At 42.1% G+C, this 7,846-nt stretch overlaps 1 long non-coding RNA gene across 1 annotated transcript; it reads right to left on the reverse strand.

The window, feature by feature from the left end:
* Positions 1–3,569: 3,569 nt before the first annotated feature.
* LOC118175999 lies at positions 3,570–6,567 on the reverse strand. The gene is made up of 2 exons (XR_004755243.1): positions 6,400–6,567; positions 3,570–6,003 (listed from the first exon to the last, which is right to left on the reverse strand). It is a non-coding gene; the product is annotated as an uncharacterized LOC118175999 (long non-coding RNA).
* Between the last annotated feature and the right edge of the window lie 1,279 nt (positions 6,568–7,846).

The following is a 7,846-nucleotide window of genomic DNA, read 5'->3' on the forward strand; positions in this document are numbered from 1 at the left end:
TTGGGTATGTCAGAGCAGCCTGTAAAATATTTTTCCCTGTCCCTGTGCATGTCAGAAAAGAGGGTTTGAGCAGGACAGAAACATCCCAGTTCAATCCCAACAGGCTACCAAGGAGCTTTCTGAACCTCCCAGGGCCTGTTGGAGCTTCCCAGAGCAACTCACAAGCCTTCAATTAAGCTAGGGAGATGCAGCAGCACCTGCAAAGCTCGATCAGGTGCGGGTGCTCGTAGGGTACCAAGGCACAGTGGGGCCTCCTTCTTCAAGAACCCTTGGACATTTAAAATCCTGAGTAATTGCGGTGAAAATAAATAAATAAATAAAACTATCTATTTGTCATGGAAATCCTATGTAGTATCATCTAAAGCACCCCTGCAAGAGATGGGTATTTCACAGGAAAAAGGTTAAAAATACCCACAATGCTGCAGCGCACATGTGTACAGCAAGAAAAACAAACAGGCGATCTCTGGAGGTATATTTTGATGACAGATGCCAGTTCTCTGTGGTCAAATTTCGCTCTGATTCCGTTCAGGTATGTGATCTAGGAAGCAGTAAAAAAGGTAGAAGTTTAAAAAAGAAAATACAATCAAGATGGGAGGAGGGGATTGTCAGAGAAGTGAGCAGATGCCTGCTTTCTGTGGCTGCTCCTTGACTGTGGGCTTTTTCGGAGTATTTCACTAACAAGGAAAATACACATCAGTCTGTGCATGGGTGTACTTGCCAGATGTCAGAGCTGAATCTTACCATCAATATCTCTATTACCCCGTGAGCTCCAGAACTACTGTCACTAAGACGAAGGACACAAATTCTCGTTTGTACAGCTCAAGGTATCAGAATCTCCTTGAATCACTGAGCACTTCAGTCAACATCTTGAACTGAAGTGTCTCTGCGTTAATAAATCGCAGCGGAGATATGATGAAACACAGAACGGGGCTCTGAGAGTTGTATAAACACATATACACAGGAGATAGCATAGCTGTCAAGCTGAGCCTCTTAGAAGAACCCAAATGTTGTCGCTGCTTATATCGAGTGTATTGCACAGCTGGTTATTTCGTAAGATGAAATGCTAAGGATTTATTATGAAACTGCATTATACATTTGGAATAACTTGAATTAATCTCTTCAACCACTGCATGCATCCATAAATTCAATTACTAATTGTAATCTTTTATTTTATTAAATCATTCTGCACACACTAAATCACTGGAAATAGCACCGGCACGACAGTACACCAGATGTTTTACCCTTCTTTACTGCGGAAGTGTTGATTGACTAGGTCCTACAAGAATTACAATGTCTGCTGGTGTCTGCGCCAGCTCTGGGCCCAGCTGAAATGCAGCTTTATCACCGTGGTGCTGTGTCCTTATCGGAGCAGGTTTTGCCACCCAGGTGACTATTGCTGCACAACACTGCTTTGTACCTGGGGAAGTGCCAGATCAGGTCAGCGCAGGGTTAGGTGTCATCATACCTGTGGTGCTATAGGCACGCTCAAACTATTCCTGCTATTTAAAACTGTTTCATTTGCAGTGAACCCAAATTACCTGCTCGCTCCCCCACCCGAAGTCCACCCAGAACATAAAGTGTTACTGCATGCTTGAAAGTCCCGTGGTGATCCTCGGCGCTTATCAGCAGCTCTCGTAATTCAGGCGCTTGCCTGGCTGCTTGTTGGGAGGTTTGCCATAGGGCCCCTCTCCATAAAGCTGTCCCCAGGGATGCGGATCTGGTAGAGGTCAGACAACATTTAAAGGAGATATTTCTCACCTCAACACCTATTTCTGGACTCTCTCTGTTTTCTCTGATATATTGTTTATTAAAAAAAAAAAAAAAGGCTGAAATGACACTGTGGTTAGAAACCACCTTCCTCAGTGATGCCCACATCTGCCGAGAAGACACTCTGCAATGCAAACAGCAGAGACAGCTCTGCGGCAGCAGATTTCACACTGGGCTGAAGCATCACAGAGGAGAATCCACATGGTGTTTTTGATATTCATTAATCATCCAGCTAATTTGTTTTTACACAGGAGCGCTGACAGCAAACGAATGTTATTATAGCAACAGCGCACTGCATAATTCCAGACTATTATGGTATTAGCATTGATGAAAACGGCTGCTCTGTGTTCGCTTATGCTCAAGTCTGTATCCAACTGCAATTGTAAATATATCTATTTTTATTCACATCTGCTGAAAGAAATAGACCTACCATATGTGGCCAGAAGGATAAAAGGATTGCTGCTGTCTTTTTCTTCCTCCTCCCTCTGGTCCTTATCTCAGGAACATGAGTTGAAATCTGGCCCAGAATTTACTGGCTGTTCTGAGACTTTTTATGAGGCAATGCTTTCTCAGGCTGATATTGAGAATATATATATTTATATATATGTACACACATGCACACACGTATTATTGTGCCTCAGGTTATTTCTCCAGTAAATCTCTTTCATATTTGTATACAGTATGCATAGGCAGTATTCACACAAGAGAGAAAAAATAATCCAGTGGTTAAGGTTAACTTGGGATTTGAGAGACCTGTTTTTAATTCTTTCCCCTGCCACAGGCTTCCTTTTTAAAATATATATATACATATATATTTTTATATATATACGCCATGGAAAAGGCACACAGGGCATTGTCTATGCTGTCCTTCAAATGGAGACGTGAAGCCACACTGGAGCCTAAATATAATGCAGTTTTTGGATGGGATTTTGCATTCAGCAAAGGGTTTCGGTGAGCTTTGACCCACACGGGACAGGGGCAGACTGGGGCCACGTCCCTCAGGACAAGCAAACCAGTCCAAGCCACTCACAAACTATAGGACAAGCAAAACAGTCCAGTCACTCACAAACTATATTTCATTTGGCTACTGCCCTTCGCTCACATACCGCAGGGGCATCACACGGGTAGACAATGCAAAGAAAAAAGGTGGACCCATGAAGTGATCAACCCTGCCAGAGGACCCGTAGGAAAAGCTAATTTTTTTTTGCTCTTCTCCCTCTGCTGTTCTCCTGGCTCCTCTCTAGACCCAACAGTCAGCTCACCACGTGTGCCCAACTGCTTTGCCATCACAGCAGATTTGGGGCAGAGAGCACAGAGTGTGTATACCTACAAAAAGCCTCATTATGGACCCTTGTGTTCCTGTGGGCATCATCCCTGGGTGGGACAGTGGAGGAGGAACCCTCCCTGCAGGAGCTGTGCAGGTTATCCAGGAGGGCCGTGTTAGCGCCCTGTCAGTGCAGTTGCTCATATGTTGTCACACTGAATAATGCATTTCCTTATATTCGACACCCCATGATCTTAAAGCATTTAAAGCTTAACTAGAGCTGTAAGAGTTATTTTGAAACAGATGGGCACCTGGCCTTTCTTGACATGGCAACTCCCTGCACTCCCTTATTTTATGCAATACCCTCATAAAAATGAAGTGTGCCAATAAAGGGAGGAGAAGAGGGCTTTCAGGTGTTTAGTGGCTGAAAAATATTAATCCCAGTTTCAAATATGTGATTGTATTGTGTTATTACTGATAGTGCAGTACAAAAGCAATCATAATGGTAACATGTACATAAAAAAAGGAAAGCCGTTTGTTGCAATAGTTTCAGAAGTTGTGCACATGGCCTTTATTATACCAGGATTTTAACCGTTTGGGTAGCTACAGATTTGTAATGGAGTCCTGCTTTACATAGCTGCAGAAAGATTTACAAGAGTTCGTTTTAGCCCGTTATCAAACACGGGCTGAATACGCTACAAAATGGACCAAAACCCCAAATCCATCTTCAGTCTGCTTTAAGGAAGACCTGAAGAGACATAAGAGACCAAATCATAAATACATTGACACCCATTTCTACCTGGAAAACTTAATGGGCATGGAAAATGAATTGCTCCTTCTCGTATCTGTTTATCTTCCATTATTTGTGGTCTCTCACACAGTAGGAAAGTTGTGGTTCCCCTGATTTGCTCACTCATTCTGTTATTAGAGGAGATCTTGCCCTGCACCACAGGGACCCATTTTTCTGTCCTCACTCTTTAGCCAGTGCGGGGATCCCCGTTCATCAAAACAGTTTGTCAGAAAGTTAAAACATGTCTATACTTCTTCCTTCCCATTTTCAGTTGTTCAAATACTGACAGCCAAAAATGTGTTCATATGCTTTATGCATGAGGAAAGGTGACTATTGATGTTAGCAAATGTGTGGTCATTTTTTTTCTTGTCAAAAATCAGTCTCTGGAATCACTGATGCCTTGTGAAATTACAGTCTAATGTAACCAACTAGGGTATAATATAACCAATTTTTTTACTTTTTAAGAAAATTGTTCTCCTGGAGTTTGAAACACAAAACCAAGAAATATATGAAGTTATTTTTGTCCCTAGTCAGGGGAAATTAATGAAATGGCACCTCCCATTCTGTTGACATTGGACAAGATTGGCCAAGTCCTTAGTAATATTGGGGTTCCTGTTATGGGGAATACGGTAATCACAGGAGGGGTTAGCAATATTATACTGGTGGGAATGTCCATGTAAGCGCCAACGCAGCCGAGTACTTAAGCTCATGCTTAACTTTAAGCAAATAATCAGTTAAGGTCCATAGCTACAGAACTATGATGAAATATATGCTTACATGCTGGATTGAATGCTGTAATGAAAAATAGGTACAGTGAAAGTCCGATTTGAAACATTAGAAACCATCAGTAAATATTGTCTGAAAAAACGTTTTATTCATAATGTGTATTCAGGAATATGTATCCATACTTAAAAAGCAATATTTTAGTGACTTTTCTATAATTGGCTGAATTATTTTTGAGAATCATGACATTTTCAACACAGTTTTTCAGTTTGCAGTATTTTCCCACTTAAACAGAACTGGCTAAACCAAATAAATAGCCTTCATTTTTCCCTTCCAGCTCCAGTCTGAAAATTTTGCTCAGTATTTTTGAACAATTTGTCTGTGCTTTCAGCTTGTGGAAACGAGAGGCATCGCTTTATCAAATACTGTATTGCTGCCTCTCTGTGATGAATTTGTGACGGAAATGACACGGGGAGGCTAAACATACACAGTAAAATAAGGAACCCTGTAAGAAGCAAACATATTGTTCTTGGCTAGACAAGCCATTAGTCAGCATCCATTTTGATAACAATCTTTGAAAATACAGAGTTTTCTTTGCACAGATAGGTTTGCTTAGTGCAGTTCTCCCTGGAGTTTGGCATTCTTCAATCCTTTTAAACTGCTGGTTTTGCACTACATCAAAAACTCTATGCCAAGCAATTTGTACATTAAATTATAATTGTTGGACATATTAATAAAATTATCTTGAAAAGTTAAATATATGAAGTGGATTTTTTTTTAACTACATATGTTTTTGGAAGCTGTAATTGATATTCAACCTGATTTGGGCTAAAAAAGAAAAGTATTTAATTTACTGCATAAGTGTGTAATTACATGCCTTGATATAATTGAAGACATTATTCTCTTCTCATATAAAGAAGAGCTATTATATGAAGTTTAATTTGGCCCACAAAGCTACAGTTTCCTCAGAGTAATTCCAGTGTCTTTATTTTTTGTTGTTTGTTTTCTTTTAATCTGTGTTTATAGAAAGCATACCTAACAAAGAGCTAGTTAAACAGATGAGGACTAACTCCGGTTTCCACTGGCTTTCCCAGGGGATGGGTCCCTCCCAGGACAGCCGCATGGCTCCGGACGGACACTGCTGGAGGATGCCGGAGGACGGGGATGGGACGAGATAGCTGGCACCAGCCCGGTGCTTGCAGAGCTGGCGGGGATCCCGTGCAGGGGAAGGATGGGGTGTCACAGCCATCCCCCTCTCTGTTTGCATCTCACTCCGTTTTCCCTCTCTCTTTGGATCCGTTCTGCAAAGAGAGCAGCGGTACCCAAACAGCAATGCTGGAACTGAGCCTCAGCTTGCTCCACAAGTCCAAAATCCGATTCCTGGGGCTTAATGGGGTATGGAGAACCCTGAAAGCGTGGCAGGAGCAGGCCCAGTGACAGGGGGAAGCTGTACTCAAAACTAAAAGAGAAAGAAGAATAGTTATTACAGCGTCACGTAGCTCCTTCTCCTCTTCAGAGAAAGCCCTCCGTAAACATTTCCCTTCTAATCTCCCTGATAGCAAGTGTAGCGAATTGTCAGCAGAGGTAAGAAACCCGAGACTGGGTCCACGAGCTCTGGGTTAGGAGCAGACCTTGGCGAAGGCCCTTTCCCTTTCACACCCGTCCCAGCGTGCGCTCCCCCTCTCCCCCGTCCCTTCCCTCCCACCCATTGTATGGCTTCCAAGATTTCTCATGGAAATACCCCATGGCTTGTTTTCCATTGCAGGTTAATACCGGATTTCAGGCTGTTATTTTCTTTTTCCTGACATGTCGCCCATCACATTATGATTATTAGAGTTTTCTTTTGAAGAGTTACCTGAGGTGAAGCCTAATTGGACTCGAGGCTGCTGAGGAAGGATGCCAGGGCTCGGGAGTGCTGCCAGCCGCTGATGTGGCTCACGCACAGACAGCAAGCCCAGCGAAGGGCTCGATTTCATGCCTTGATTTAAGATACAGCCTGTAAGAGGACACCGATGATAAAGCCTCAGTGCCTGCTCGAGAGCTGGAAGCAGGAACGGTGCCACTTCAATGCACAGAGACTGAGCAGCGTTTAATATAATATTTAAGGGCAAAACAGCTATATATCAAATGACAGAATGCAACAAAGGAGAGGCTTAATGGCTGCGAACTTTAATCCCTTTAGAGTTTCCAGGCTCTCTTGCTAGTTTTGGGAAGGCAGCAGTGGCTAACAGATAGTGCAAAGCCTACCTGTTAATGGTTTAAATAAAATTACCTTGAATACAGCAAAGGTCTTATTCTGCAAAATATTGCACGCTGGATTCTGCCACCCAAACTTGCAAAAAATCTGTCTCAAGGATTGTGGAACTAATCTCACCTTTGCACCACTGCTCTCATGGACTTTAGTGGGACAGCTACCGCAGGTGAGTGCTGCTCAATGAATGCACCGGTGAGAAGAGCTTGGAAGCCTGGGTTGCCATTTTCTGTCGATGTATTTAACAGTAACTGAGCTAAAAGTAACAGCAGGACACTGAGCATCCCTGGTGAAACTCCACTGGTTTAACTCCATAAGTTTATGTATGATTTCCCTTCATTTATATCAACTTTCATCTGATTCTAGCTAAGGCCTGGATGTATTGATAGCGAATAAAATGTGCCAGACATTTTTATTTTTTATTTTTCCTGGTAGATTAGATGACTTCAAATGCTGCTGGTGAAGCGACCTTAGTTTCTTGCTTTTTACCAAAGTACCTATATTACCTTTATGAACTACTAAGATAAAAACAGAAGGGAGGGAAGAGGACCCAAATGCCATCACAGCTCCCCTTCTGGACGTTGAGCACGCTGCCACACAGGCACTACCCATGGTGTTAGCAGTGTGTGTTTTGTCTGTGTTGGATTTTGCAGCACAACATCCAAATCAGTCTGTTTTCATCATTTGTTTCAAATTCAACTCTTTTATCAGCAGCTAACTAAAATGATAGCTAGGCAAGGAGATGGTGGGAAAAAAAAGGAAAAAGGAAAAAAAATAAAATGAAACTTAGCAGAAAAGAAACAGAAATAAAAGGTTGAAATGTTTGATTTTTTCTGTCTCAACTTCTTTTATTTTCCCTTCAAGCAAGCTCTAGAGAACATTTTGATGTGGTCTGTGGGATTGTTCCCTCAGAGATGATTAAAAGCAAATCCCATCAGCCATTAGGCCTTTTCAATATGATCATGTTTTTCCATCTAATTTTATCAGCCCAAATGATGACTTAACTGGGAGCGAACGCCAGTTGACCAACTCTCCCAAAGCATTTTCCTAA

Source organism: Oxyura jamaicensis, chromosome 18 (assembly GCF_011077185.1).
Source record: "Oxyura jamaicensis isolate SHBP4307 breed ruddy duck chromosome 18, BPBGC_Ojam_1.0, whole genome shotgun sequence".
NCBI classification, from domain to species: Eukaryota; Metazoa; Chordata; class Aves; order Anseriformes; family Anatidae; genus Oxyura; species Oxyura jamaicensis.